The sequence below is a fragment of the Sarcophilus harrisii genome, chromosome 1 (genome assembly GCF_902635505.1).
Source record: "Sarcophilus harrisii chromosome 1, mSarHar1.11, whole genome shotgun sequence".
Classification (NCBI taxonomy): domain Eukaryota; kingdom Metazoa; phylum Chordata; class Mammalia; order Dasyuromorphia; family Dasyuridae; genus Sarcophilus; species Sarcophilus harrisii.
Window position 1 is genome coordinate 508,138,700 of NC_045426.1, and position 25,290 is coordinate 508,163,989.

General features: G+C 37.2%; 1 pseudogene; it reads left to right on the forward strand.

Moving 5' to 3' along the window:
• Nucleotides 1-4,396: 4,396 nt before the first annotated feature.
• Nucleotides 4,397-22,449, forward strand: LOC100934758 (annotated as a pseudogene).
• The last annotated feature ends 2,841 nt before the right edge of the window (nt 22,450-25,290 follow it).

The following is a 25,290-nucleotide window of genomic DNA, read 5'->3' on the forward strand; positions in this document are numbered from 1 at the left end:
TCCCCTGTATCCCCCACTATTAATACATCATCTACATACTGCAACACCCAAGTTCTCATTACTGAATAGAAGTCTAATCCAATAGGGGATGACAGCATACAAAAGGAAAGTGAAATGGGACAGGAAAATGGAAAAAGAGGAAGGGGAAGGTACCTAGTGTAGGGCGTGATAGAATCCAGTCCAAAAGAAGGCAATTGAGTGGGAAATAAAGAAAGGCCTGGAAATCCTCTTTAAATGGAAGTTTGGGGAGGAATTCTTTTTACTTCCCTTTTGCCCTTCAATCAAAGAGGCAGAAAGTACTGAAGGAATTCAATGAGATTTAAATACCAGGCATGATGCAATCTAAAAGGATGATGAGTTTCCTCATGATGAGGTTTCCCAGAACCTTATGGTGTTCAGTTCAAAGGAATGTAGCTGAATGAAAATGGAAAAAAAAAAAAAGAAAAAAGAAAAGACTGGGAGCCCTCTCTAGATGGAAACACTGGGAAGAGTTCTTTATTTGCCTTCTCTTAGCTTCTCATACTTTCATCAAAGATGCTCTCAATAAATCTACAAATCATTCTCAGAGATATTGTAGACAAAATAGGTATATGGATCAGTAATTATCTATATCTTTTTGATCACCTTTTGCCCTTAATGAGTAACTTCCATTAATGTCCCTTTTCCTACATCACAATCAAATCTCAGTATACTCCTGCCTTTCTATTCTTTTTGTCAAACTTCAGCTGCCACTCTAATGAGAAGTACAAAAGAAACAAAAAGGGGAGTTGGAAATGAAAAAAGTGAGAGACTCATGGTGAAGAAATATTTCCTAAGTACTTTATAGATTAAGTAGGGGGCATCTAGGTGGCACAGTGGATAGAACACCAGCCCTGAAGTCAGGAGGACCTGAGTTCAAATTTGATCTCAGACACTTAGCATTTCCTGGCTGTGTGATCCTAGGCAAGTCACTTAACCCCAATTGCCTCAGCCCTTCCCCCCCCCCCAAAAAAAAAAAAAGATTAGATAGAAAGAGGAAATACTCAGAGACAAAAAGCAAACCAGTCTAGCCTAGAGTGTATTCTCATCAATGTTTAGTTATCTTCCTAATGTGATGGAAACCAAGTTTTCTCCTGCTATGAATAGAGAAATAAGAGATTCAATATAGTGTCCCTTAATTCTGAGAAACAAAGAAAGGAAACATTATTCTCTGGCTCAAACTTGAATGGGTAGGCTGTGTAGAAGTTATATTGTTTCACATGGTTAGGGAGACTTACCAGTGGACACACAGAAGGAAAGAAGGAAAGAAAGAAGGAAGGAAGGGAAGGAGGGAGGGAGGAAGGGAGGAAAAGATGAAATATGCTACTCATCTTCTTACAGAGAGATGATGAACTTAAAATATAGATAGATATAAATATAGATATCTATATATAAAATCTTTGGACATGGACATATAGGAACTTGTTTTGCCAGACTATGTATTGGAGATCTTCCTTCTTTCCTTTATTCTTCTCTCTCTCCCTTTCTTCCTCCCTTTCTCCTTCCTACTTCACTTCCTTCCTTCTTTTATTCTTCCCTCTCTCTCATTGGATTGCTCAATGTTCTAAAGCCTTTCAAAGTTATTTTTCTCTAAAATGTTATCATTGTATAAATTGTTCTTCTACTGCTCATTTTACATCATTTCATAGAGATCTTCACAATTTCCTAAGACAACGTCCATTTCCATCACATCTTATAGCACATTAATATTACAGCACATTCACATACTACAATTTGTTTAGCCATTCTCCAAGAGAAGAAATCCCATTGCGTACCCTAGCAATACCACTACTAGGTCTGTCATCCCAAAGAGATTTTAAAAAAGGAAAAGGGGGACAGCTAGATGGTACAATGGATAGAGCACTGGCTGAACTCAGGAGTATCTGAGTTCAAATCTGGTCTCAGACATTTAATACTTCCTAGCTGTGTGACCCTGGGAAACTCACTTAACCCCAATTGCCTCAGCAAAAAAAAAAAAAAAAAAAAGGAAAAGGGCTTACATGTACAAAAATTTTTATTGCAGCTATTTTTGTGGTGACAAAGGATTTAGAAACTGCAAGGATGCCTATTGGGGAACAGCTGAACAAATTGTGGTATATGATTGCAATGGGGAATACTATTGTGCCATAAGAGATGATGAGCAAAATGGTTTCAGAAAAAACTGGGAAGACTTATTTGAATTGATAGAAAGGGGAGTGGAACCACATGAACACTGTACACAGTAACAGCAATATTTTTTTTAATTATAACTTTTTATTGACAGAACCCATGCCTGGGTAATTTTTTACATTATCCCTTGCACTCACTTCTGTTTCAACTTTTCCCTTCCCTTGCTCCACCTCCTCTCCTAGATGGCAAGCAGTCTTTTATATATATATATATATTAAATATGAGTAACAGCAATATTGTGGGATGATCAACTGATCAACTGAGAATAACTTAGCTACATTAGTACAATGATTCAAAACACTTCTGAAGGACTTATGATTGAAAAAAATGTTATTTACCTCCAGAGAAAGAACTGATAGAATCTGAATCCAGATCAAATAATGCTTTTTTTTTTTAACTTTTTTTGTCTGTGTTTTCTTTTGCAACATGGCTAATATGGAAATATGTTTTACATCAGCACACATGTGTAATCTATATCAAATTTTGTTTTTTCTCAATGAACGGATAAGGGGAAAAGAAGGAAAAAATTTGGAATTCAAATTTTAAAAAGCCCAAATGTTAAAAATGTTTTTCACATGTAATTAGAAAAAATAAAATATAACATTTTAATTTAAAAAAAAACTCCCATCACTTCACCAGAAGAACCATTAATTCAGTGAAAAAAATGCATTTAATATTTTTTTAAATCATATTTTTTAAATGTCAGAAGACAGATTCGATATATAAATATCAGTACATCCTCCCTTTCATTACCACACTATCAGTTATTGTCCTTTGATCTCAAAGAGGATCAAAAATGATATCATTGTTAGAGTTGAGTTACAGTATGTCCAACCATGGCTGATCAGATCAATACAAGCTCAGAATGCTCTGCCACAGGTTGGGCATATGTAGTTCATATGAATATTTGGGGTGGCTTCTCTAACTTTGCATATCTCACATTTTTTCTAGGCTAATTCAGTTCTGCTTTGCTCATGGAGAACAGCACTTCTTTGATAAAGCCACGCCATGCTGGGCAGTCCTGTGCCAATGTTTCTCATGCCATACAATTGATTCTAAAGTTCTTAAGAGATACCTTGAGAGGGTCCTTATATCACTTTTTTCTGATCACCTTGTGAGCGCTTGCCCTGTGTGAGTTCTCCATAGAATTTTTTTTTGGCCAAATGTATATTTGGAATTTGAACAATGTGGCCAGCCCATTGGAGTTGGGCTCTCTGTAGTAGAGTTGGAATGCTTGGCAGTTTAGTTTGAGAAAGGACTTCAGTATCTTCTCTTGCCAGGTGATCTTCAGAATCTTCCTAAGAGAATTCCAATGGAAGTGATCCAGTTTCTTGCAATGGCACTTGCTTGGATACTGTCCAGGTTTCATGGGCATACAACAATTAGGTCAGCACAACATCTCTGTAGACCTTCAGTTTGGTGGTCCATCTAATCCCTCTCCTGTCCCATACTTTCCTTCTGAGCCTCCCAAACACTGAGCTAGTTCTAGCAATGCATGAGTCAATCTCATCATCAATGTGGAGCTTGCCAAGATAAGAGAACCTATCCACTGTACTCACAACTTCACCATATGCTGTAACTAATATGGATGATGTGGAGCTGGCTGATGGAGGACCTGTATTTGCTTGGTGTTCATTAGCAAAAGTAGAAGAGAATTGATCCATACTTTGCTGCATCTCAGCTTTAGAGGGAAGCACAATCAACTGCAAACAAAATCATCCTGCACCAACAATCCCTCCAATTTAGTTTTGGCTTGTAGCTTTTTCAAGTTGAAGAATTTTCCATCCATGCCATAGCTGACTTTAATTCCATGTTTGTCCTCATTGAAGGTATTTGATAAACATCATGCTAAACAGAATGAGAACAAGCACACAACCTTAATTCCCTCCATTATTGACTGAGAAAGCTCAAGAGCTCTGCCCATTGAGCAGAACCCAGGCAAGCGTATCCTCATAAAATCATACTATACTGATACTATCAGTGGGAAAAGGAATATACATGCTGACCACATACACCCATTACATAGGGCCAGGGAGATTCATGCTTTCCTACCCTAGAGCTACAAACATCTTTTTGGTACGAGCTACCAATATGTTTTTGGCTGCTGTTCACCAGATTTCTTAAAATTATGCCTCACATAAACAGAGAAAAAGAACTGAACATCTCTGAGATGCTCATTTATAAGCATCTCTGCTCTCTGTTGGAGAGGATGACACTTCTGCTACCATCTGCTGGTGTTTCACCTTCTTCCCTGAAGGGTAAAAATAGCAAAAAGGTAACAAACAATAAACTGTCCCCCTTCAGGAGTAATAGAATATATATAACATGAATAGAATAGAATATGAATATAACAGAATATGAAGATCAGAAATTCTAGGCTTCCATTCCTCATTTTGGAAGGATCAAATTTTGGATCTTGATAATCTAGTCCATGTGATGGGTAATGTTACATTTTTGTATTTCACAATAGATCTCTTGATGTTAGTGGTGATAATGAGGAGAATCAGAACCAGTAAAACAAGAGCCATAGAACAAAGGATAACATTTCCAGAGTAGTTATCAGTTCTCATCAAGGGTCAGAGTCAGTTGCAATAAGGAAAGAGTTGTATCGCTCTCTGCTGAGGTCTGGCAATACATTTCATACTAGAATCTGAATATGATAGTGGGGTCTCCCACTGCTGACTCCTGAGCTCTTCTACTGTGTATTATAAAGAGACTGAGCCCTGGTATGGGTACTACTGATAAGATTAGGGTTAGGGTGGTCAGGGAGTTAGATGATGAGATTAGTGGCAGGTTTGGGGTTCAAGGAACCAAATGAAGAGGTTTGGCTCCCCTAAATCCCCTTAGGATTCAGCACATGGCAGGGAATTTTGGGAACCCCCTTCTGGTGGTACAGAGATCCTTCATAAAGGAATTTATGAACCTGAAAAACTAAACTGATAAAAAGAGGTTCATTATTGGCATTGGGAAGTCATCCTTTGTTATGCATGAATAGAAAGACTGAATTCCTGAGTGGCAAGATCTGACAGAGAAGTAAAGTTTCTAGTAGAGAAATCCTGACAGAGAGGTATAAAGTGTTGTTAAAGAAATATTTAAGGGAGATAAAGAGAGGATAACGCTGAAGGAGAATATCATTTCAGCGGGCAGAGGTTACTACTATGCATGGCATGGCATGTTAGGTTCTCTGCAAGGACTGAGCCCCAAGTTGGATCAATTTATAAGCCTTGGCTACAAGCTGGGGGTTGCTCTTGTGGGCTGGTCAGCACAGTTTGAGCTAGAATTGAATAGAATTGAATGAGTCTTTCTTTAATTCAATAGGGTTGGAATTCTCCAGCTCTGAACTCAACTAGCCCCATCTAGATAAACCACTTTATTTTGGTTCCCTGGGGCAGGTATCACAGAGGCAGGGGTCAAGAATTTCTCCTTGAAGTTTTCAGAGAATTTCAGGGTTCCTCTTTCAGTTTCAGGCTCCCCTCGTCACTACCACTATTTCCCTGTGCTGGACTTTGGTAGATACAGCTGGTACTGAGAACTGAGTACTGACCCTCCTGTCCTTTTCAAGTCAAATGGGGTGCTTTGGGCACATTTGTCCATATCCCTAATTCTAGAAAGGTCTCTAGACTACTGGAAAGGATTAGGCATTTTCTCTCCAAGTTTATTTCTTACTGTATTTCCCCAGTCTCAATAAAGTCCATATAGCACAGCCCCTACATTCCATATTAAAAGTCCCAATTAGTTCATTGAACACAATTATTAAATGAACCCCAAATTCTCATGTTTATGGGGGTACTAGGCCTACCATATATAGTGAACCCAAAGATCATTATCACCTGAAAATACAAAAGTCATCAATATTCAGCAAACAATAATTTGTAGCATTTATCATCAACCGGACATAGCTCTTAAAGATGCAGGTCACATTCACATCTGTCATATTATGGCATATCCTCCAATAGCTACTCTAATTCCCTCTAGATAGATGAGCAACTTCTCAATGAGCTATTTAGAAGCACCTCCAGAAACAATGGAGCTACAGAAAGCAAAGTCAAGATTTCAGAACCTTTGAACCTTTGGATCTTGCCTTCCTTTATTATTTCTCTTTCCCCTTCAAGATAGGGATTCTAAGATCCAAGGAACAATGTTTAATCTTGTTATCACTAAATAATTACAAAACATTGGAGGACTTATTCAGGTTGGCCTGGTTGTATACAAAACAAAATGAGATACTTGTAAAATATTTAAGATTTTACTTCTTTTTTTTTAAAGGAAGTTTGCTTAGTCATAGCATAAAAAGAATATTCAGCAAAAATACAACATGTATTCAGTTGAGGGGAACTTCCCTTTCTCTACATTTGTTATAGTGACATACTGATATGTATGAAACTTGAGGTAGAAGCTCCTGGTTCTAGGATTAGACTTTGACCATAGGTCATCAAGAAGTACAGGGGATTAAGCTATGCCATTTGAATTTTAAATCCTTGAACAATTTAAATCTTGAGGATGGTTTCAGTAACTTTAGGGAAAAACTAATCTAACCTATGTGGAATAAATGTTCCTGTGATGCCCCAATCCTTTCCTAGTTTCCCTATTTTTGTTCAGGGCCACCAATCACTCTTCTAGTCACAAAAGTTCACAACCCAGGAATAATGTTTGACTTCACTCCCTTCCCTATTATCCAATCTAGCCAATTCTTATTGACTCTATCTCCATAATATCCAATTCCTTTTCTATCTATTCACCCAACAACTACTATAGCCCAGGTCCTCATCAACCCTGATCTGCATTATTACAATAGCCTCCATTCAGCATCCAGTGTTCCTCCTCTCCAGACAACTGCAAATTGATTTTTCTAAAGTACGATTCCTGCTCAAAGAACTCTATTAGTTCCCCCATAACCACCTAATATAATGGAAATTCTTCTATCTGTCAGTTAAAACTCACAGTCTGTCTCCAGCCTATCTTTCTTTTTTTTTTTTAAATAGTATTTTATTTTTCCCAACTACATTTAAAGATAAATTTTTAACATTCACTTTTTAATAAGATTTTGAGTTTCAAGTCTTTCTCCCTCCTTCATTCCTTTCTTCGCCCCCACCCCCCAACACTAGAAAGGTTATGTATGTTCCAATTTTTCCAAGATTACTGCACGTCATTCCCCTTGACACATGCTACATTCCAGTCAAGTAGACTACTCTCTGCTCTTCACATACAACATTCCTCCTCTTATCTCCAGATCTCTAAACTTTCTCTTGTAGCACCTACCTCCCTTCAAGGGCAGTTCAACTATTTGTTATCTCCTTTAAAAGTTTTTCCCTTTTTTTACTCCTACAGTGTTTTCTGTCTCCCCCCCAAACATTTTGAAATAGATATACATATGTATATTGTGTGTGTATATTATCCATTATATGTGTATATATGTATATATAAATATTTAGTGATAGGGATACTAATAAGTTGAGGAATCAGGAAAGGAACTATCTTTTCCCAAAAATCTTTGAATGTGCATGTGAATATGTACACATATATATGTACATGTATCATTGTTATATTACTATTGCTATTACCTCCCAAATCACTGTATATTAAATACATATAAGCATATATTATATTGATAGATATCAGAAGTCTGAACATGTTCTACATGTGTAATATACATGTTTATACATATATATGTTCAGTAGTTTTATTTATGTAAATCCATGCATACATGCTACTCAGTGATGAGATCACTAACAATAGGGGGAATCAGGAACTTATATATGTACATGTGTATTTATACCCTGTGTATCCTTAATGTATGGGACAGCAACGCAACCCCTAACTCAAAGTGACTACTCGGAGATTTCTCAAAGTGAAGATTAGGAGCTTTATTGGAATCTCACAAGAAGCAGGCAGTCCGCTCACTGAGTTCTTCAGAGAGAGGAGGCCTATTTTACAAAGGCTAAGAGATAATTTAAATAATCAAAAACCATAGGAACCCGTGACTCCCTCCCCTTCTCTGGTTAATTTTCACTGCCTGCTCAAGTAGAAGTAGCAAAGGTTTGCTTAATTCTAGTCAAGCCAATATAGTTGACTTATTGCAGGTTGTTTGCCTAAATTTATTGTGGTCAGCTTGTTACAATGTTCGCAAATGCTTGATATGAGCACACTATTGTAAAGTTTGCACAAAGAATATCATTTTTCCCAAATCCTTTATAAACTAAAATTTAGGTTATAGGTTCAATCTACCTTAGTTAATGATTTTATGAGAAACCACATAATCCCTGACAATAAGATTTATTTAGAGTTAAGTAATTATTAAACCAGAGGGATTAAAGGTTTCTAAAATATCTAAGGAGACTTGGTTTACCTCAGGCTTTCTCAATCAACAAATAGAGATAGTCAATTTGGAGGCTTCTGGAATATTTCCAGGCCATTAAATAATTAGGTTCTTCTCTAAGTACTTGAGTAAAGGTCAAGGGGTTACCTCAGATATTTTCTGCTGGAAAAGTAAATCTTTGCTCTTCTTCCCAGAGCCTTAATGATTAAACAGATATTTGGCATTGAGTTTTGAATTACCCAAAGCTATTTTGAGAAGTCTTCAGTTTCCTATTTCACTCATTAACAATATGTTAATCCAATAGATTGTAAACTCCCTGAAGAAACTGTCTCACTTTTGTATTTGTATCTCTAACACCTAACATAAAGCTTGTCACTTAGTAATTTCTTAATAAATGCTTAATGATTTTTTGGTTGAAAAAATATCTAAGAGCTTCTGGGAAAAACATAAAGCAGTCTAGGGGAAAAAGTTTAAATCAGCATCTGTCTTCTTGTACTATAATAAATTACAAATGGATAAACTATCTAAACTATATTCCCCAAATGAAGAAACTAGTTCATAGTAAGTTACCATAATTATGGATAGAGAAAAATTCATACCTAGAAATTGACCATCATATAGTATTGTTGTTGAGATATATAATGATCTCCTGGTCCTGCTCATTTCACTCAGCATCAGTTCATGTAAGTCACTCCAGGCCTTTCTGAAATCTTCCTGCTGGTTATTTCTTACGGAACAATAATATTCCATGATATTCATATACTATAATTTATTCAGCCATTCTCCAACTGATGGGCATCCACTCATTTTCCAGTTTCTGGCCACTACAAACAGGGCTGCCACAAACATTCGTGCACATACAGGTCCCTTTCCCTTCTTTAGTATCTCTTTGGGATATAAGCCCAGAAGTAACACTGCTGGATCAAAGGGTATGCACAGTTTGATAACTTTTTAAGCATAGTTCCAAATTGCTCTCCAGAATGGCTGGATGTATTCACAGTTCCACCAACAATGTATTAGTGTCCCTGTTTTCCCACATCTCCTCCAACATTCCGTGTTATCTTTGCCTGTCATTCTAGCCAGTCTGACAGGTGTGTAGTGGTATCTCAGAGTTGTCTTAATTTGCATTTCTCTGATTAATAATGACTTGGAGCATCTTTTCATATGGCTAGATATATTTTCAATTTCTTCATCTGAGACTTGTCTGTTCACATCCTTTGACCATTTATCAGTTCGAGAATGGCTTGATTTTTTATAAATTAGAGTCAATTCTCATATATTTTGGAAATGAGGCCTTTATCAGAACCTTTGACTATAAAAATGTTTTCCCAGTTTATTGCTTCCCTTCTAATCTTGTCTGCATTAGTTTTGTTTGTACAAAAAACTTTTCAATCTGATATAATCAAAATTTTCTATTTTGTGATCAATAATGATCTCTAGTTCTTCTTTGGTCATAAATTCCTTCCTCTTCCACAGGTCTGAGAGGTAAACTATCCTGTATTCCTCTAATTTATATAATAATAATTTTCATAGGAATATGTTTTTGATAACCAAAAGCTAGAAACTGTGGTGTTCTCTTCTTTTTCTAAAATATATGATGGTTCTCTGGGAGCAGGTTTCTTGGGGAGCTTCTGGAGGCAGCCTTACTTTCAGTTCAGAGTAATAATCACCTCAAACACAGTAAGGGATTTAAGTACAATCTTTTATTTTCTCTGCCAAAATAGCCCAGTTAGTTTTCTTAGAGACCTATCTTCTTCCTTGGTTCCAAGAGCTCTTGCAGCTTGTCCTTTGTTGCCTCCAGCTCCCTCTGAATCTTGGTTCTATTCCTTCGAATCCTTCGTTCTGCCCAACTGCAGTCTCTAGCTTGTCAATCTCCTGAACTGACCTCTCACTCTGTCAATCTTCCGAACTAACTGACTCCACTCACTCAGGTCCTTTTTATGCTCTTTTAGAGGTATAAACTCAAAGGTTGACTCCTCCTCCAAGAGTGGGATTTTGGAAGGTGTGAATCTCATTCTTGTGAATCTCATATTGAATTCTGATTTGTCAATCTCCCAAACTCGTGAACTAATGAGAGCTAATGTGTAAACTCTCAAAGGTGCAAACCCAAGCACACAAGCATTGCTTCCATCAATTCCAGTGAGTCAACACCTTGTTTCAAGTTCTGGCCCATAACAAGAAACAACAGTAAAAACCATAAGCATTGGAAAATGACTAAACAAATTGTTATGTGAAGAGGAAAGGAAAAGCATTTATTTAGCACCTACATTTTGCCAGGCATTGTGGAAAGCACTTTACAATTATTATCTGATGTGATCCTCATAATAGCTCTGAAAGTAGGATATCAGGAGAAAGAAGATAAGACTAGCTAAGTAGATCTGAAACTCATTAGAAAAAAAACCTGATAATTAAATTAGCGATTTGATGAAATCACTAAGTGAAATAGTATAGACAAAGAAGAGAACAGAGTACAGGACAAAGCTTTTAGGAACACCCAGTTAGAAGGTATAATCTATATTGAGATGCTGCAAAAGGAAATTGAGAAAGCATAGTGTGCTGGGATCACAAATGTTGTTCTCAGCCTGGTATTTGCAACTATCATCCTGATGTAAAGTAGTGGAGGAGTCCTGGTAGAGAATAAAGTTTCTAGTTAGTAGAGAGATCCCGACAGAGAAGCATAAAGTCTCGTTAGGGAAATAGGTGAGGATAAAGAGAGGGTAGCGCTGGAAGAGAATATCATCCCAGTGGGCAGAGGCTTGCTATGCTGAGGATGGCATGTTAGCTCCTCTGCAAGGAGAGGGTTTAAGATTGCTGTTTTTATAATAGAAGCTTTTGGCTACTAGCTGGGGGTTGCTCTTGATAGGGCTGGGGACAGCTTGAGCTGAATTGAAAATAAAATCTTCAATTGAATAGGGTGTTTCTCCAATTCAATAGGATTGGTATCTCTAGCTCTGAACTCAACCAGCCCCACCCAGACAACAGAATGAAGCCTCTTGTCCTCGGGTGGGGTCCCTACAGTGGCAGGATTCAAGGAGAATTTGTCCTTCAAGGAGTTTTTGAGTTTTAAGGTCCCTTCAATACTATCATCCAAGGGAGCAACACTTGTGAAAAGGTTGCCTAGAAATTACCTCTGAAAGTGTCCCACAGCTACAAAAGACCCAAAGTAAAAAATTCTCACCACTCAGGTCCTCATCACTGCCAAATGATTCAATGTCAGCAGTGTATATGGTTTTATCTAGAGAAATTATGCTATAGCATTCTAAGGACCACTGTACTCTTCCTATCAACTAAACACCTTAGTTCTCCTATATATATTACATTCCCCTCTTAGAGGTTGAGCTTTTTAGGAGGAGGGACTGATTTTCTATTATGTTTGTAACTCCAATACATTGTATGTAGTTAGCAATTGCTTTTCCCCCACTCATTCATTCTATTATTCATTCAACAATTATGAGACCCAGTAAGAGATTGAAGTCTGGAAAAATTCCATAGTTTTAAATATCTCCTTAGTCCTTGGATACTCCTCTACTGTCTCTTTGAAATTTCACTCCAACAATAATATTCACAGATTAGCAATGTAAATGATTACTAATCTGAATCACAATTGTCTCTTAAAAAGACATAGTAGATGTTTAAATAGAGAAGTTTTAAAAATTAAGATTCAATTTTTTCTCAGGGCCTGGAGAAAACATTTAGCCTTTGGCTTCTATAGAATATAACCTTGCTTTGAGTATGCTCAGTTTGCTTAGCATAGAGCCCTCCCTAGCCCCCACCACATAAGTACGATATCTTCTTCTGATTGGTTGCCTGCATATTTAAAGTTGGTAAGGTTGACCACTATCTTTTTCCACCATCATTTCAGCTCTTTGTATACCGCTGAGTCTATCATGAACTTATTCAATTTGTATTTTATGATTCAGAGAAATGAATTTGAGGGTATTCGTTTCTGTTCTTTATTATTTGTCCCCCTCAATTTCAAAATTTGGGGATGAGGAGTTTGAATCATGTGAACTTGGAGCCACAATTGTAGAAAAAGCATGTTATAAAACCCCTAAGTAGCCAGGATGCCTGGGACTTGAGCCCTAGTGGGGTGGGAGACCTAATCCCCCTGACACTTGCACCTCCTCAATTCTCTGTGCATATGGAAAGGTATTAGGTTCATTGCTCTTTCCTCTTAGAACACAACCTCAGTACTAAATCCAGAAATTTCCCTATAGAAATTTCAGGTCCATAAAAAGATGGTTAAAGGGGTTGACATCAGAAATTTACTAATTACTACTGGATGGAATTGATATAAAAAATGCAAAAGGAATAAAATGTAAGAGGCAGTACACTAAATATGGTAGGCATATGCAGAAAGGGCAAGCTAAAAAGGGAAACATGCATAAGGTTTGTGCCATATATGCCACACTAACTTTATTTAGCTTGGCAACCTTTTAGAATTATACAACTATTTCACTTTGAGGGAAGGGAGAATGTAAGGCAAACCTTTGCACTGTTAAGCAAACCCCCCCCCTTCCTTGCCATTAGGACTGGAAACTGAGTTTTATAAAAGAATCCAGGAAAATATCGAAAGCTCTGACCACCTTTACATACCATTGTGTTATAAACTTCAAGTGCATTATCTCCATCCTTGCTAAGATAAATCCCCCACTGTTTGAGTATTGCTCCTCACCTAGCTGTCTCCTGTCCTCCACCTTCTTATCTTGACCCCTATCCTGTCAGGATTAAGTTATGATCCTTTCATGGAATTATGGCTTGTCTGTTCTTCCAGTGTTCTCACCCCCCCCCCCCTTATCTGCCTTTGTTTCTCCTATAAGATTGTATACTCAGGTTATGTATTCTGTTTGCAAACCCTAGTTAGCTAAAACCCTATATAAGTTCTCTGCCTCGGTTTATCTGCACTGAATGCTTTGGACAAGAGTCCCATCTGGTTGGCTAGCCTAAACTCTCCACATTAAAAATTTTAAAAACCAATCTCTGTCTGCCTCAGTTTCTCTGGTATTATAGCATCTTTAGTTCCACTAACCTCAGGAAAATATTAATGAGTACATTACAGACAAATCATAAAGGTCATTCAAAATCCTGCTGATTTTCTTTTTTTTTTCTCATTGATATTCTAGATTGACTTTAATAAGAATCACAGAGATTATTATAATAATAAAATCTGTTATTTTTTAAAACTTCTTCAGACTTTTTGCTATACAATTAAGGAAAATTTATTTGTTTATTTTTATTTTTTAAGCTTTTTATTTTCAAAATATATGCATAATTTTCAACATTCACCCCTATAAAACACCATGTTTCAAATTTTTTTCTCTTCACCCCAAAGCAACAAGTAATCCAATATATGTTAAAATATGTAATATGTTCATACTTACACACTTAACATACTGCACAAGAAAAATCAGATGAAAAAGGAAAGAAAACAAAAAGAAAGCAAACAAAAAAAGTGAAAATACTATGTTATGATCCACACTTAATCCCCACAGTCCTCTCTCCTGTAGATGACTCACTCCATCACAACTATTGGAGTTGCCCTGAATCATCTCTCCGTTGAAAAGAGCCACATCCATCAGAATTGATCATCATATAATCTTGTTGTTGCTGTGTACAGTGTTCTATTCACTTAATTCAGCACCATTTCATGTCTCTCCAGACCTCTCTGAAATCATCCTGCTGAATATTTCTTCTAGAACAATAACATTCCATAACATTCACATACCAAAACTTATTCAGCCATTCTTCACATCTCTTGCAACTACAAAAAGGGCTGCTAAAAATATTTTTGCACATGTGAGTCCTTTTTCTTTTTTTAATGATCTCTTTGGAATACAGGCCCATTAAACCTGTTGATTTTCTAGAGTTAATGCTATTAAAGTGCCACATAATTCTGTTCACAAATAACAGAAATATTGAATCACTCTGCAAGCATTTATTATGCATTTTATTCTGACACAGGCACTATATAAGTACTTGAGATAAAGAAAGGCAAAAATATTGTTCCTATCCTCAAAGAACTCATAGTCTAAAGGTGGATAAAACCTGCAAAAAATTGCATTTATAAGATATATACAATAAATTGAAGGTACTTTCAATATATTTACAATTTAAAGAAAAGGTATTAAGCACATCTTGCTAAATCCAGAAATCATTTCCTTGGTTTGAAGTCATTGCCACCAAATTTATTTTACTAACTAACAAATAATATGGATTTGCATTCTGAACATATAAATCCTGGAAACTCAGCTTGAGAGACAGATATGGGCAGAAAAGAGCAATTGAAGTCATTTCTTAGGTAAGTATCTGAACATTTCTGTCTGTTCTGAAATTTCATTTAGCTGTGATCCTGAAAAGAGGAAATATTGCCTCCATTTGCTGGTACACTAAAACTAACCACAGAATCTTATATTAAAGTTGAGAGGGATTTGGTCAAGACTGGCACATGGTAAAAAAATGGGGCTGAGGCTGTTTTGATGAACTCAGTATTTTTCCGCTTGAGTCAACCCTCTTGGAAAGGCAACGAGGGAAGGAACTATGCTATTTGCATTTATTTCTCCCTTCAGCATCTTGTGTTCTGCAATAAAATATGCTATTAAGCACTGAAATCAAAATACAACCATACTAGCAGAGAATCCATGATGATTCTGTAATTCAGATTTAGAGACAGACAACCTAGGTTACTTATAGACATGGTTCCTAGGATTTTAGATGTGATGTTGCTCTAGTTAACAGAGTATTGTGATGCAATATTGTCACAGTCTCACATGCTTTCAAAATGTTAATAGAATCCAGAAATAGCTGAACTCTCTCATGTATTCTGAAGAAAATTGTACAAATATGGGCATAGTATTTACATCAGAAAAGCAATAAAAGAAATACAGAATCAATTCATAAAATTTCATTTTTGTTTACAAATGATTTTTTTTAATAGTAATGTGAATCAGAAAAGTGATTTTACAAGAGGACCACAAAAATAATTCCGTAGGTGGAAAAGGCTGGGAAGCCTGCTTCAGAAAGATCTGTAATGATGGTAATTGAAATGCTTTGGAGATTTTGGAGCAGGGGGAGACATTCTGTAACTGTTTCCAGTCTGCTAATAACATGGTGAACAGTAGCCTCTTTGACTAGCTGCAGTTGCAGAACTGGAAATGGAAATGACTTCAAAATCCCTTACTCAGTTTTGGCCTTTTCCTCTCTCTTTGGTTTGGCTTCTTTTTGGCTGACTTCTTCCTGCTATAAGGGCAACCAGGGAGAGACAATACCAAGAGGGTTGTCCTCTAGCCCTCTCCTCTCCGTGGAATCTTCTAAATAACAAACTTCAATTTTCTGCCCCAGTGTTTGTTGTTTTTATTTTTAAGTGAAGCTAAGGTTATATAGGGAGTTTTTAAAAGTCAGGTAAGCAAAACATCTGGGAATCCAGGAGTCTTGAAGTCTAAAATGTAAGTATATTTTGGGTTTTTTCAATCATTCCCAGATTTATGACCCAATGATAAAGGAACAATGGTCAGGACTCAGCCTAGTGGACTCACTAAAAAGGACTCATCAACAGACAGCAATGCCTCATATGGATATGAATTTGGTGGAACCAATTCTATGCATAAATTATGCTATATCTGAGTCCTCTCTCCCCATCATTAAGGTAGTATGGAGGGAAGGAGTGCCCCTGAGATAGTGGGGAAAATATCTATACTTCTTATAATATTTTCCAACTAAATGTGTTTTTATTAATGCTAATTAATGTTAATCATTTAAATGGAATTGAGATATTAATCATTGATGGCTAACAGAAGTAAAACACATCTGGAAAGGAGACGAGTTTATAGCATTGGAGAGGAGATACCCTACTAAGGGGTATCTTTAGAGCCCTAAGAGAGAGCAATGCAACAACCTGACTCTGGAATAATGAAGCCCAGAGCATGCTCTCTACATTAATATAAACTTAGTAACCACCCACAAAGACTAATAAATATAAAATAAAGTATAAAAATTTTATATAAAGTTTTTAGTAAAGTGATATAAAGGTACCAGAAGTGCTAATATGAAATAAATTTAGGAGAGCATAATTATTAAAGAATATTATAAAAATTGTATAATAGAGATTCAATTCAGAACATGAAGCAAAAATGACAGAAGCACTCATCACAGATAAAAATGAGGCAAACTAGGTTAAGTGACTTGCTCAGAGTCACACAGCTGATATGTATCTGCAACTAGATTTGACTTTAGGTCTTCCTGATTCAGAGCTCTATCCACAGTAGTTCTTACCTACATTTAATAAAGAGGCCCTAAGATTTAATTAGAAGTGACATAGTCATACCTGAACTTTAGAAATTTCCATTTTGGAACCTTTCTGGAGAATCTATTGGAGAAAGGAAATACTTGAGGCAGACATTCCAGCCTTCCTCCTGCCATGCTGCTAGGTTCATACCTTCTCTATTACCATGTCCATTTTCTTCTTGTTCAGAGAAAAGTAATCAAATCACACACTATCATTTTGAAAAAGATATTTATCAATTTCTCTATCACTCAATCCCTATACTTTTTTTTAAACAATATATATTTTGATTCATTAAGTTTTTCCCAATTACTTGGAAAAATTTATAACACATTTAAAAAAAGTTTAAGTTCCAAATCCTCTTCCTCCTGTTGTCACTTTCCTACTCTCTTTTTGAAAAGACCAATAATTTCATATTAATTATACACATGAAGTCATGAAAAACATAGTTCCATATTGCTCATGTTGTGAGAGACAACACAAAGAAAATAAAACAATAAAAATAAAATGAAAAAAGTATACTTTATTCTGATTTCAGAGTTTATCACTTCTCTCTAGAGATGGTTAGCATTTTTCATCATGAGTCCTTTATTTGTTTGTTTTTTAGAATTTAGAAAAAAAAATTATCAATAGTATTTCATTTATCCAAATACATGTAAAGATAGTTTTCAACATTCATTTTTGTAAGATTTTATGTTCCAAATATTTTCTCCTCATTCCTTCACCTTTCCCTTTCCCCAAGACAGCAAGCAATCTAATATAGATTAAATATGTGTAATCCTTTTAAACATATTTCCATATATCTCATGTTGTGTAAGAAAAATCAGACTGAAAGGGAAAAAAACTTCAAGAAAAAAGCAAGCAAGCAAACAAACAAACAAAAAGGTGAAAATACAATGCTTCAATCCACATTCAGTCTCCATAGTTCTTTCTCTGGATGTGGATGGCAGTTTCCGACCCAAATCTATTGAAATTATCTTGGGATCATCACATTGCTGAGAAGAACTATCTCATTGTCTATCTTATTGATCATTACATATAAAGGGCTGAATCTCTGAGTAGATGCATTTGAATAACTGAGCACTTAAGGCTAATTACCAATTGGACAATGCTCTATTAGCATTTGTTTGGAAAATGGCCTGCCCCACCATTCTGTGCAGGCTCCATCTGTTGGTGTATAGGGAGATTGGAGGAGAGGAAAAAGGGTGGAGTAAGAAAGTCAAAGTGACTCCTGACCAGATTCCTGTTGTGATTCCTCTCACTTTGTGTCACTATTCCTCTCACATCCACAAAGAATAAAAAGGACTTTTGCTTATCCTGAGTCAACACAATTACATGATCTTGCATAACTTCATCATTCTCCCTCTCCCTTCCCATCATCCCCTTCTTTATAAAAATTTTCTTTTTTTGTGTGTTGTTTCCTTCATTACTGTGAGTTCCTTGAGGATAGGGACTGTTTTGTGGAATACAGGAGATGCTTAAGAAATATTAATTAACTTTTGCATGCTGTACAGGAAAGGATTCCATACTAGTAACTCTAAAGGGAAACTTACACAATGTCTGTGATGACGAATGTTTGTGGCAGCCCTCTTTGTAGTGGCCAGAAACTGGAAACTGAGTGGATGCCCATCAGTTGGAGAATGGCTGAATAAATTGTGATATATGAATGTTATGGAATATTATTGTTCAGTAAGAAATGACCAGCAGGATGATTTCAGAAAGGCCTGGAGAGACTTACACGAACTGATGCTGAGTGAAACAAGCAGGGCCAAGAGATCATTATATACTTCAACAACTATACTATATGATGATCAATTCTGATGGACATGGCCATCCTTAGCAAATCAGTTCCAATAGACAAGTAATGAACTGAACCAGCTACGCCCAGCAAAAGAACTCTGAGAGATGACTAAGAACCACTACATTGAATTCCCAATTCCTATATTTATGCCCACATGCATTTTGGATTTCCTTCACAAGCTAATTGTACAATATTTCAGAGTCTGATTCTTTTTGTACAGCAAAATAACGGTTTGGTCATGTATACTTATTGTAGATCTAATTTATACTTTAATATATTTAATATCAACTGGTCATCCTGCCATCTGGGGGAGAGGGTGGGGGGAAGGAGAGGAAAAATTGGAACAAGAGGTTTGGCAATTGTCAATGCTGTAAAGTTACCCATACATATAACTTGTAAATAAAAGGCTATTAAAATAAAAAACAAAACAAAACAAAAAAAAAAACAAAACAAAACCCAAAAACAATGTCTGTGATGAGGTTCAGATTTGGGGAACCCAAATGAAATTAATGAAATTTCTTGTGGTCAGGGAGTTAAATGAGGTCTAGTGGCAGATTTGGGGTTCAGGGAATAAAACGGAGGGGGTTTGTCTCCCCTGCAATCCCTTAGTATTTGGTGCAAGGGTAGGGAGTTTTGGGAACCCCCTTCTGGTGGCACAGAAGTTCTCTGTAAAGGAATTTACAGACCTGAAAACCAGTTTGCTAAAAGAGGCTTATTATGGAGATTGGTGTAATGGCAGAGAAACTGAACAAGACAGAGATTAGAGACAAATTTAGTAGTTCATTAAATGGAGAGATATACTGGGACCAGATGGATCTTGGTCCTTTATCCTGTCTATCCTTGGTCCCAGGACTGGACGAGACTATCATCTCAAAGAGTCCAGCTCTAAGTATCACAGAGCAAGCTTTTTTATAGGATAACAAGAACAATGACATAATGGGGGAGGTACCTGGGATGACACAATGGAGGGAGGTACTAGAGAGGCTCCTGATATTCTAATGATTTCTAAAATGGATAAACCTTTATCTCATCAACCATTTAAGAGGGAATGGTTATAGCCTGGAGTTTGGGGACAGAGCAACTGAGGTAGACCTTTATCTCATCAAACAGGAAAGGTCATAACCGAAGGCAGAATAACTAAATAGGACAATTGGAGAAATCAGGACATCAAAAGGGAACTGTGGCACAACATTGGAAGTATAAAGTCTAGTTAGGAAAATAGGTGAGGATAAAGAGAGGATGGCACTGGAAAAGAATATTATTCCAGCAGGCAGAATATATGGAAAATGGAGTTTTGCACTGAGAATGTAATTCTCAGTGGGCAGAAAGATCTGGTAGTAAAAGGGAACAGCTAAGGTCCATCTGCGAAGATCTTAGTTGATGGAAGCTCATTATATTGCTTGTCTTGGTAGGGGTTGGGATGTTGTGCCACAGTTCCCTTTTAATGTCCTGATCCCAGTTTCCCAATTGTCCTATCTAGTTACTCTGCCTCAGATTATAACCTTCCTTTCTTTAGGCTTTCTTAATGTTTGACAGGATAAAGGTCTATCCATTTTAGACATCATTAGAATATCAATAACCTCTCCAGTACCTCCCTTCATTAAGTCATCCTAGGTACCTCCCCCCATTAGGTTATCCCCATCCAGGTACCTCCCCGATTATGTCATTGTTCTTGTTATCCTATAAAAGAGTCTTGCTGTCCAATATTCAGGGCTGGATTCTTTGAGACGTTAGTCTCCTTCAGCCCTGGGACCAAACATGGATCATTTGGTCCCAGTAAATCTCTCCATTTAATAAACTATTAAATTGTGTTCTCTAATCTCTGTCTTGCTCAGTTTCTTAGGCATTACGAGGAAACCGGAGCAGATCATCAAAATGGGGGTTGGGAGAACCCAAGTTGGCTCTGATCCCATGGGGGTTGGGACAAGCCTGGATCTCCTACTGGAATTCAAAGGGATGCTTTTAACCAGGATTTGTGAATCAAAAGTCCTGCATTCCTGAACTGAAATGCCTCAGCCAGGAGGGACTGGGAATCTGAAAGGAATCACAGATCAATAGGAAATATAGTTTCTTGCAGGAACCACAACCCACTTCATCTGGAGTCCTAGATGTCTTACAAATAAAAGAGGAGGATGTCCTCAAATTTCCTTGCTGCAGGAACCCATTTGAGTGTCACCAATTTGGACTTCCAAATGCAACAGTATATCTATAGAAGAAAGAGTGATAGCATCTACATCATTAATTGGAAGAGAACTTGGAGAAAGCTTCTTCTTAGCTCCTCACACCATTATTGTCATTGAAAATCTGACTGATGTTAGTGCAAAATCTAATCCAGGGCAAAGAATTGTTCTGGAATTTGCTGATAGGATATGAGCCCTGTCAAGAAAGGCAGAGTTCTTGTGAAAGAATTCACTCTATGGCAAAGAATAGGAAAGTTTATTTCTGAATATCACTAAGAAAGAGACTCCCTTAGTGGACAAAATACACTTAATACAATCGGGAGATTTTGTAAAGAGGTTTGTTGAGGGTACTTAGTTTTATGGGCAGATCCTAGAGTTTGGGACTATTGAAACAATGGGGAATTTTGGAATTGAATAGGTATCTGTTTAACTCTGTAGAAAGCTTAATCAGTAGTGTTATCAATGGGGGCTGTTCTCTTGGGATAACAGAATGAGGCTGGTCATCCTGTTTGTCTGGGTGGGGTACAGAGGTCAAGTTCAAGGTAGCCTTCTCCTTGAGAAAGTTTCTTTCAGGCTTCCCATTTCACCGCCACATCTATTGCTAGAAGATTCATACTGGGTCCCTTCACTAATCAGATCCAGCCTCATTTCTTGGTGGTTATTGATCCTTGATTGGATCACCAGGCTCTGATTGAAGCATCATAGATTAACCTCCCAACCATTGCATCGTGTAACACAGATTCTCCACTTTGCTATGGGACATGTCCATATATGCCATTGCATATATCAATAAGAGAGCACACTCAGTGGGTCTGATGTGGTGAATGCTGACCTGTGAAGTTCTACATATGCATGGTATCATTGCTGATGTTGGGAAGGGAACCCCAAAAGTTTGGGGTCATTGACCAGTATCCCAAGATGTCTCAAAAGAATTTGCAGGCGTGAACCCACTTCCTGATCAAGGGGCAAAGTTATTGGAATTGTAATGTCAACTTAAGTGGGCTAAGCTCCATAAGAGATTAACAAACAACTGAGAGAAAGGAGATAGATTTACAGGGCAGAGTTGGATTTATTTGCTAATTTTATGGCTTACAGGTAGGTCTGAGGTACTATTGTCTCAGGAACTTGATTATCACTGACCAACAGATTATCTGTCAGTCAGTAATGTTTGTAATACTATTCTAAGGCCAGAAGACTAGAATTATTGACAGATTGTCAGAATAGTGCTCTGATTAGTCTCTCAGGATCACCAATATATCTTCCCTAAAGTCTAAGGGAAGAAACATTACTACATTCCTAGACCAGAAGATCTTTACAATTATTGACAGACAGATTCTTAGAACAATAGCACTTCAAGGTTGAGAGACCTCAAAATCATTGCTCTCTTCCCTAGAAGCAATATTATATCACCATCTCCTCTGAACACCCATGGGAGGTTATACTTAATCTTTAATTCTACTGGGATCCAGAGGAAATTGAAAAGGAACAGCAGGTGCAACTGAGAAGACAGTAACAAAGGAGGAGTTTCAGGGTGAATGGATTGCACCTGCCCCAGAATTCATCACCAGTCAACCAAAGGTGGCTGATTGGTCTGAGGGCACCATCTGTGCTCATTCAACAGTTCCCTACTGAAGATTGTAGTGCTCATGCCTGTGGCTCCTACCTGCGCATGCCACTGAGCAAGTAGGAACCACCACAGAGTGCTCTTAAGTTTTATCCCAGAAGCTCTAATATTGTTAGGAAAATGCTGGTAGAGAATAAACATTGGTTTCTTACAACAAAGAAATGTTTATTGATTGGTTCTATGGGGGGGGGGGGGGGAGGATGATTGACAATGCCAAAAGTTACAAACGGGTCAAAAAGAATGAGAAAAAAGATCACTAGGTTTGGCAGTTACAAGATGGAGAGAATGGAGAGAATATTTTCTTTTTTTTGCCTTCCTTTTTTTAATTGAAGTTATTTTCAAAATATATGCATAGATAATTTTCAACATTCACCCTTGCAAAAACCTCGTGTTCCAAATTTTTTCCCTCCCTTTTCCCCCCAACCTCTCCTCAGATAGCAAATAATCCAACATATGATAAATGTATGCAATTCTTTTATATGTATTTCTACAATTATCATGGTGCACAAGAAAAATTAAATCAGAAAGGAAAAAAAATGTAAGCGAACAACAACAAAAGAGTGAAAATACTATATTGTGATCCACACTCAGTCCCCACAGTCTCTCTGGGTGCAGAGGAGTCTCTTCATCACAAGACCTTTGGAACTAGCCTGAATCATCTTGCCTTTGAAAAGAAGGAAGTCTGTCAGAGTTGATCATCATATAATCTTGCTGTTGCTGTGTAAAATATTCTGTTCTACTCACTTCATTCAACATCAGTTCATGTAACTCTGGAGAGAATATTTTCAGCAGAAAATTAGGTGGGCAGTCAGACTGGAGAGAACTGAGAGAGGAAAGAGAAGTAGAAGTTCCCACTATAGACAGCCTTCTTAAGGAATTTAACAAAAAAGAGAAAAGATAAAGAGCAATAACTAGTAGGGACAGAGAAATTAAGTAAGGGTTTGTTTTTTTTTTTTTAACATTTTTATATTAGCCATATTACAAAAGAAAATGCAAATCCAAAATAAACATCTCTACTCCCAAATAATAATTTTAAAAAGTATGCTTCAATCTGCATTCAGATTCTATTAGTTCTTTCTCTGAAGGTGTGACTTTAAAAGGGTTTGAGAGAGTTTCAGGGTAACTTAATCATTTTATTAATAAGGACCTTCTAATAAGGGTCCTTCTAGAAGTGTGACTGCCCTGGACAGAGCCCCCCCTTATCTGAGCCAATTTGGGCTGTCCCAGCCCCCATTCTAATGATCTGCTCAGGTTTCCCAACCCCCACCAAGCCAACTCAAGCACTCACTGAAAGCCAAAAAGAGCCAACTTGGGACTCCACCCGCAGGCCCCTTTAGCTAAATCTCTATAAAAGAGTCAAGCTGGAACCCTCTCTTTGCAGAGGGTCAAAACATGCTAAACCCCCAAGGACACTCTGTCCATTGGAACCCTGTTCCGGTGTCCTCTTATCTCTATCTTCACCTATTTCCTTAATTATACTTTAACCTTACTTCCAAACCCCATAAGCAGCCTCTTATCAATCTAGCTTTTCGGGCTTGTAAATTCCTTTACAGGGGACTCTTGCGCCATTACTAGACCTCATTTAATTCCATATCCTTGTGCTGAATCCAAAAGGGTTGCAGGGGAGCTCTATTTGACTCCCTATACCCCGAGCCTGCCACTAGACCTCAATTAAACCCTAATTTCATTTAGGAACCCATATCTAGCCCTCATCAAAAAGACAATGGAAAATTGCTTAAAATTTTAGACTGGTGAGAAGTCACTAGTTTAAAGTTTTATTTTGTCAAGAGATAATAAAACTACTCAAACTACAATGGCTTTCTAAGGCCTCCAAGATCAAATACAAAATCCTATTTGGGTGTAACCTAATCCTCCCCCCCCCCCCCTTTTCTAGTAGAAGCTGTATGTTATGGCAAACCCCAATTCAAAAATACTTGAGATCTTAAAGTCCTGAGAAACCGCAGTCCTCTCACTGAAGTCCTAGAGGGAGGAGGGTCAAGGGTCGGTCTCCAAAGGCTGTGAGATAATTTAGATGGTCAGTCAGAGAAAAAATTACAGAAATATTCACCCATCCATTCTTGTTAGTCTTCCTAAAATCATTGGCAAACTCGACTTTTATTCCTTTGTTTCTGGAATATAGATAGGCTTTTGTGGCATGAAGGTCTTGGTTATGCAAGCCTTGTTTTGAAAGTCTGTTCTGCTTCCAAGGTTAATAATCAATTAAGATAGTTTAAGGAGGCTTGGTTTTACCTCAGGCTTTTCTCAATCAACAAAGATTAGCCAGTTTAATGGAATGAATACCTCCAAGCATTAAATAGTTAAGATTCTTCTCTAAGCAGTTCCCTCTTAAATGTTTTGTTGGAAAGTCTTTGTTCTTCCCAGAGCCTAATGATTAACAGACCTTTAGTGCTAAATCTGGGATTTTCAAGTCATTACTGAGAAGTCCTCAGTTTCTCTTTTCACTTAGAACCTTATTTCTTGCCACATCCTCTTCAATCCAGTGACTCTGACCACTTTGATTTCCATGAACATTGCCATTCTTCTCTTGGCTCTGGATAATTTCTTTGGCCATCTTCTCTGCCTGGATGTTCTTCATCTATTGTCTTCCCTAGCTTGAACTCCCAACTAAAAAATTTACCTCTACAGGAAGCCTTTTCCAATTCCTCTTAATTCTAGTGCCTTCTTTTAATTTTTATCCTATAACTTGTTTGTACATGTTTTGTTTGCTCGTCTCCCTCAGATTATGAGCTTCTTGAGGGCAGGGACTGTTTCTATTTTGTCTCTTTTTGGATCCCCACAGTTTAAGATAGTGCCTGGCATATAATAGGTGAGTAATGTTTACTGACTAATTTGTTTCATAACCTTGAGGTTTCACCTATTTGTGTTATTTTTCTGACGCTGAAA